The sequence below is a fragment of the Octopus bimaculoides genome, chromosome 1 (genome assembly GCF_001194135.2).
Source record: "Octopus bimaculoides isolate UCB-OBI-ISO-001 chromosome 1, ASM119413v2, whole genome shotgun sequence".
In the NCBI taxonomy this organism is placed as follows: domain Eukaryota; kingdom Metazoa; phylum Mollusca; class Cephalopoda; order Octopoda; family Octopodidae; genus Octopus; species Octopus bimaculoides.
In genome coordinates this window covers 11,232,646-11,240,560 of record NC_068981.1, presented here as the reverse complement: position 1 = coordinate 11,240,560, position 7,915 = coordinate 11,232,646, and positions in this window count along the sequence as shown.

Sequence of the window (7,915 nt, the reverse complement as noted above, 5' to 3'; positions counted from 1 at the left end):
TATATATATATATAGGTATGTAATATGTTCCGTTTGTTGTCTTTTTTTTATTTGATCCTGAAAATATTATTTATGTAACCCACGCACACCTTAATTTGTTAACCTATACATATACATATATATATATATATATACATACATACACACATACATATGTTATGTATTTATCTATGTTTGTGTGTATGTATCTATGTTGTTATGCATGTGTGTATTATGTATGTTTGTATGTATGTATAAGTACAATCTGCTTCCATTTGTCCTTTTCTTATCGTGTTGAATGTATATGCGTATATTCCCAAGTATTCTGAGGGATAAATATGTAAGACTCAGAGAGACACTGCCGGTTAGAATTCCGGATATATAGGATCGTTCTATTTGTCCTGCTTTTCTCTTCTCTGAAGTTAAATCCCTCAGAGGCCATCTCTCTCTCTCTCTCTCTCTCTCTCTCTCTCTCTCTCTCTCTCTCTCTCTCTCTCTGTCGGCCGTTGTCTCACCTTAAATCAACTTCGGTAACCTGAAGATATAGCTCTTGCTTGCCTGGATAACAGTTAGTCTTTCATAAAATACGTTGTTTAGGCATTGCCTAGGAGGGCAACTTTCCAGAAGCAAACCAAGATTCACGGGACACACGAAACTATTGGACACTCACACACACACCCACACATACACAAATGTGAACACACACATATATATACACGTATGTATTCATAATGCATATATATGTGTGCGTATGTGTTTGTATATATGTATGTCATAATATCAGCCATGTCATCAGATGCACTTATACAACACTGGTCACAATGCGCTTTCAATTGATTGCACCATACAGGATCCAATCGCACCTTTCTGGGTTCATTTGAACCATTATGGATCCAAGTTGCTTGACCAAATCGTCTGCCCATCGTAGCGGAAGCCTACCAAGTAGCCTTTCTCGACGTCTTAGTTACCAATCCTCAACTGCATGGTTCCATCTGTTATATGTGAACCTAGCTACATGTCCGGCTCAGCAAATCTTGTGCATTCGTTTGTCTGCGATTACATCGTTCATTCTTATCCGTTCTCGAATTTCTTCGTTTCGAATGTGCTCACTTAGTGAAAATCCTAGCATGAATTTTTCCATGGCTCTCTTCGTAGTAGCCATCTCTCACTTGCATCTAAGTGCGCAGGTACGACGGTGCTATTGAAGAGTCTGTCACGTATGACATCGTCTAGTTTGTTTAGAGAACATCTTTTATTGAGTTATATGCCTGCCATCCTACCATTATTTTCTGTGAGATTTCAGCATTCAAATATCAGTCCTCGCAGGAGCGAATTACAAAATAGTGCAACGTAAACTTTTCAACCGTTGATGTAATCATGATGTTCTGGTTGTCTGGTGATCTAGTGTTCTTTATTTGCATTAATTCATGAATATATAATTGTATTGTATAATGTCATGCATACATATTAATATAAACAACAACATACTGAAGTTAATATTACATGAAGAGTGTTAGGAAGCGATAGGAATTTTATTAAAATCAACTGGTTAAATCTATATTCTTCTCTCACACCTCCTGGATTTATGCTTGACGTGTGTGTGTGTGTGTGTGTTTGCGTATGGATATATATATATATATATATATATATAAATTTGGTATATGATAAAAATTGTTAAACATTCAGACATGCAAATTCATAATTCAGATGTATGACATGAGATATTATTCCGTTCAAATAACCAAATATGTATATTAAGACATAGGTGATAGAAATATAAGGATATAAACATAATAAATAAAGACCATAAAAATATAAGGCGTACCATGAAAGTAGAAAATATAGTTAGAATAGATTAAAGTGGGGTAAAGTAAGTCACTAACAGTGTGAGCAACATGAAGTACGAAAACAAAAGAGTTAAATACGCGAACAACGTGAGAAAAAATAGAAAACAGGACACGACGGAGAACGAACGACCCTTCATCAATTGTCGGCTGTGTATCTAGTCCTCATTTCGAGCAATAATTGTTAAACAAGATTATTATTGACAGCGCCTTCGAAGTTTCTTTGCTGCGCAAATGCCCGAAACTTCGTAGTCACTGTCAACAGTAATCTTGTTTACGATGAAGAAATTTTCACAATACGAAAGTATTGGCTAACCCATCAGACTGATGTAAAATTGTTTTTATTATAACTGAAACGCAAACGAGCTTTCTTACAGTTTCCATCTATCAAACCCACTAACAAATTCTACGGTTAACTTGGTCTTATAACATGTTTGAGAAGCAAACAGCTACACTTGTTACTTTCTCAGGCAAAATTATGCATCTCTAACTTATATCTAACTCCGTAATTAAACAGAAACAAGAGATTAAAAAAAAACAAGTCTTGAACTGTAGAAGTGAGTGAAACAAAATGACATTTACTTTGAAAGAATGACATGGAACCTGAAATTATTTGATGTCGTTATAAAGAATATAATTATTTTAATTAGTCATTTGGGAGTTAGCATAATTTACTTCAATGTATTTGGAATTATACATTTTACATAATTTAAATATAAAAACAACGCATACTCAACAAAAATGCAACATAACTATGCAACTATATCGATTGATTAATCGATAGATGAGTTGGGAGTTCTCGAAATGTTAAAAAGGAATTCTAGTTCTCTTTCTCTTCCCCTCCGTTCCCACCTTTTCTGCCAGCTCCGTTTCCGCTGTCTCTTCTTCCTCATGCGTTTAAATATTCTAATAATTGTAATCGCATTTAAATGCATCTATGCCACCATGTTTTTACTTTTATCTATTATTATGGCTTATTCAGAAAAGGAGAAGCAGCGTTCGTGATATTTTCTTGGTCTCTGAAACTGAATTGGGGAAGATTAGTAATTCCCGGTTTGCCATCTCATCTGAATATTTTCAAAAGAATGAGTACCAGTATAGGCAGTTATAGACCAATGAGCATCATTAAACTAGGTGATAGATGTACTCTACAACTCTACAACGATTCTCTAATGGGTTCCGTCATGGTAAGTGTTGGTGAGAGCGTTGCACTCACGTGTGCAACATTGTTGTTTTGATCTCCGGCCCTAGTGATGTGTTGTGTTCTTGCACAAGATATTTCTTTGGTCACCTGTCTGTCTCTTTCAGCCAAATCGAAAGGCAAGCGAAATGTCAGGACCTGCATCAATCGTTAATGAAGCACAGAAACTAGAAGGCGCACGTTACTCTAATGATCTGTTGGGTACAACAATGAGTGATTATAATTTCAGTGATAAACTATATCGCAGAGTGAACTGGGCTAGTTGGGCATTTAGAAGGTAAAGAGAGAGAGAGAGAGAGAGAGAGAGAGAGAGAGAGAGAGAGAGAGAGAGAGAGAGAGAGAGAGAGAGACAGAGACAGAGACAGAGACAGAGACAGAGACAGAGACAGAGACAGACAGACAGACAGACAGACAGACAGACAGACAGACAGACAGACAGACAGACAGACAGACAGATACTCAGTGGAACATGTAGTACAGTGTGAGACAGAGAGGACGGACGTATTTGAAATGGCTATCAATCAGCCCCAGCCGGAGGGACATATATCCGACAAGTAACGTTTGGTTTGTGGTGTCCTAGCATTTATTTCTCTGTTCAGGGGAAGCCATGACGCTATGGACGATAGAGCACCGGGTGATTGCCTACGACAGTTACGTGAAGAATAACATGTCGGTCGCGGCAGTTCAGCGTAAGTTTCAACATTCAACGAAATTAAGCTGTTCCCACTCGTAACACAATCTTACGTTTAGTGAATGCACCTCGTTAACGAGGTACACTAATGAATAGGAGAACGGTGGGGGTGACACGAATGGTACGGATCCCGGAAAATGTGGAACGCGTCAGACAAGAATTGACTCGGTGTCTGAATCGCATTTCTCGGAGGCATTCTACTGAACTTGGCATCGGCCTGCATTTTCAACGTGTATGGCTTCAGCATGATGGGGCGATGACCCAGAGAGTCAGAGCATCAATGAACGTTCTTCACTCTCTCTTCGGTGACCGCTTCATTTCCAGGTTTGCTGACATTCTTTAGCCCCTTCATTACCCTGATTTGTCCATATGTGATTATTTCTTGTGGGGGAAACCTCAAGTTACGTGTGTATGCTCATAAGCCCTGTACATTGAACGATCCGAAGGAAGCTATTCGCGTGGAAGACAGACCAATGCTGGGGAGATTGGAGGCCAACTTCCAAGAACTTCACAAATGCATCAACGAAAAAAAATACCACATGATGGATGTTGTTTTCCTCACTTAAGTTTGGCAAATGCTAATTCAATACAAACACATTGATGTCAATAAAATTTGTTTGCAGCTAAAATTAATGATTTTGTGAATTTTTCTAAAAGGCCGTCATTTCTGCTCCACCATGTATTTTGCTGTACAAAATAAGTACATCTTAGACTAAGCAGCGACATTATCCACCCTACTGCAAACATCTGAAGTGTGGACGGCATATCCTAAACAGATGAAAAACATATTGGTTCATCCTATAAAAAATGCGAGTTTTTCAATTAAATGAACTACAAGTCAGAGGGGGACGGGATAAACTGCCTGCATCAATTTGCTATAAAAGCAGGTAGTAATTTTACCTTGTCCTTATTCTTAGTGAAATTTTGAAGAATGCAGTTCGATTTTAAGTTATTTTTTCAAAGTGACAAAGGAGCATATTCGGCATACTTTGCTTATGAGTTCAATAAAGGCAACAACGCAACGGAAAGTGCGAGGAATATTAATGCAGTACATGGGGATCACACAATAAGTGTAAGCCAGTGTCAACGGTGGTTCCAGAAATTCCCAGCCTGAAACTACAGCTTAGAAAACAAGCGTCGTCTAGGCGCCGTTATCTGTTTGGTGGGATATGAAAAGTTTAGTCCACTTTGAATCTTTAAACCCAAACAAAACGATAACAAAGGAGATCCACTGCGAGCTGTTTGAGCTAGAAGAAAAATGATGATCTTTGCTTTCAAGACGAAAGGTGTTCTTCCATCAGGATAATGCTTGGTCACATACAGCGAGGATGACATTCCAAAGGCTGAAGCAGTTTGAATTGGAAACAGTGCCCCATATTCGCCAGACATTGCCTCATCTGATTATCATTTATTTATTCTGCAGACTTCAAAATCATTTGGACAGAAAAAATATGAATTCTGTTGACGAGGTCAGAAGAGTAACGGAGTATTTTTCGTCATGGACAAGTGAATTTCGGAAAAGGGGACTTGCAAGTCCACCGGATAGATGGAAGATCATTGTAGAGAATGAAAGATTAAATTTTTGATTAAAAAGGAATTTTATTTATCTTAATCTTTAAAAATATAAGTATTAAAAAAAACGCAATATTTATGAGATGACAAAATACCTTCAGGAATTGCTGATACGACACCTTATTTAGATTATGAACATCAAAAGGAAAAATAAAATTAAGCTCTTGGTTATTTTAGAGAAAGCGAAGTTCCTTATCATGGAAGAGATTGATGCAACGAAAGCCTTTGTTGTTCTGGGCACGTATAAAACTATAGAAACCTCGGTTATCTGGACAAATACTCGATGTAAAACATTGATAGTCATAAGCATATCACAGCAACCAAGAACAGAAATCAATAGATGAGAGAACGAACCATTTAGGATACATTGTATTGGGACTTTACATAAGGAAACTGGTATCATCAACAATCAAAGGATCAAACTGATGATGGTGTTGATGATTGTGATGGCGATAATGCTACAAAGTTAGTGATGTCTGTATTTTAAATAACTTAAATATTTTTGTGTGAGAAATCAATATTTCTATAATAATTCAATATCTTACTATTATCTGGAACTCTTCTTCCATAATTGTATTTCTTCGATTCTGAAAAATACTTTGTCATAAGAGCTTCTTTCCTTGAAATTCTTTATGTAACAATGTTATTGGAAAATTTGCAGCATTGAATCAAATATTTATTTGTATCAAATAAGTTCATAAAGATTTCACAGACAGCAGGTGAAGACGAACTTTTTTCTGAAAGAATATTGTATGCATAACACAGCATTGCTTTATATTCCTTCCATGAGATGAAATATAATTAAATTCTTTCTGAGACAATTACATTTTCGAAGTTGGTGCACATAGATATATAAGCATCACTAAGCCTCGGCTACAATGATTAGTCTGTATATCATTATGCCTGAGAAAATTCACTTGGATTATCGCCTGAATGTCTGGCTAATAGAATTACAATAATATATCTACATAAAATCATCAGTCGTCACCTATGATTTTTTTTAGCACATTCTTTTTGACGTCTGCATAATGCATTGAAAAGTATCAGACTTTTGTATTATTTCTGTTATGTATTGTCCACAGGTGAAATATGTCCAGTACAAGAGGTTTTGGAATGTATTTAAAAATTAAGAATGAAATTTATCAGTAGAATGTAAGATATATGAATGTGAATGGCAAAAGTGGAAATTTCCAAGTTCATTATTACTGTTGCATCTATTCAAATTTAAACTGAACATCCTGTTGTTGTTGAGATTTTTACTGCTGCAAGAGCTGGTATCGTGATGATTGTTGCTAAGTACTTCAGAGAATTGCTCGGTTGCAGAGAAATAGCCAATCAAAGACTCCTTCAGTCAGAAGTTCAACAATGTTACACTCTCACATGAAGGTGCACACAAAAATATTTAAAGCAAATTCATATAAGTAAATTGGAATACGGTTATTGTTCTGTTGGAGGATTAAAAGACACTTCAAAAGACTGTGCCAACTGTTCCCTCTGCCAGCGAATACAACTGTTCATTATGCAATAAAATGTACAAGACTTTGGGGAAAAGGGGGGAGTTCGATCAAAAGGGGTCGAGAAAAAAAAAAGAGCGATCAATAGGGATCGTGTATCACACAGTAATGTTCTCGTGTAAAAAGAGGGGAGGACAGTTTAGGTTTAGCCGTGGAAAGAAAAGCCTACGGAAAAGACCACGGTAACCTTGGTCAATATTCTCATTGAAGAAACTATAACAGTATAGATAGATAAAAGTTACTTGGAAAAGGATGCGTGGCGTTCGATCATATAATAATATAAATAATATATAAATATATGCATATATCCATACATATATGTACGTACCTACATCTATATGTATACATACATGCATATATGTGTACAGGACATCAACAAAACGTTAAACACAATGAGAAACGAAAACATAAAGACGAAGATAGAAAACGAACTTTTTTTGAACAACGAAATAAACAAACAGAGAAACGAGACATGCAAATCTACCTGCATCAGTTGTCCCTGTTCCATCTACTCCGCGTTTCGAAGGCAAGGACAATACGCGACATTGTTGGAACAGTCTTTCCCACAAACCAAATTAAATAAAATTTGGAATTCTTGTGCGGAGGGTGAAAGTGTTAACAAGAACAGGAGAAGTGAGAACAAGACGGTAAAAACTAAACAATAAAAACAAACGGTGAGGGCTGTTGAACCAAGACGATAGAAAAACTTATTATGAACGCTAGGCAGACGTGGAGAAGAGACAGAAAAAAGACGTCTTAACGTTAGGAAGGCAGTGCTCTCTTGTTCCCCATCCTTTCTGATTTTCTCTCCCACCCATTCCCTATTCTTCTCTCCCTTTTACCGTTTCCTCTCCCTCTCTCTCTCTCTCTCTCTCTCACTCTTCCTCCTTGACACTCTCGTCGCTGATACGTGACAAAAGGGAATCTCTCTTTCTGCCCACTGTCTTCCTAACGTAAAGACGTGTTTTTTTCTGTCGCTTCTCCACGTCTACTTAGCGTTCATAATAATTTTTCTATTGTCTTGGCTCAACAGCCCTCACCGTTTGTTTTCACTGTTTTTGTTTTTTTTACTGTCTTGTTCTTACTGTCCTTTTCTTCTTGACACTTTCACCCT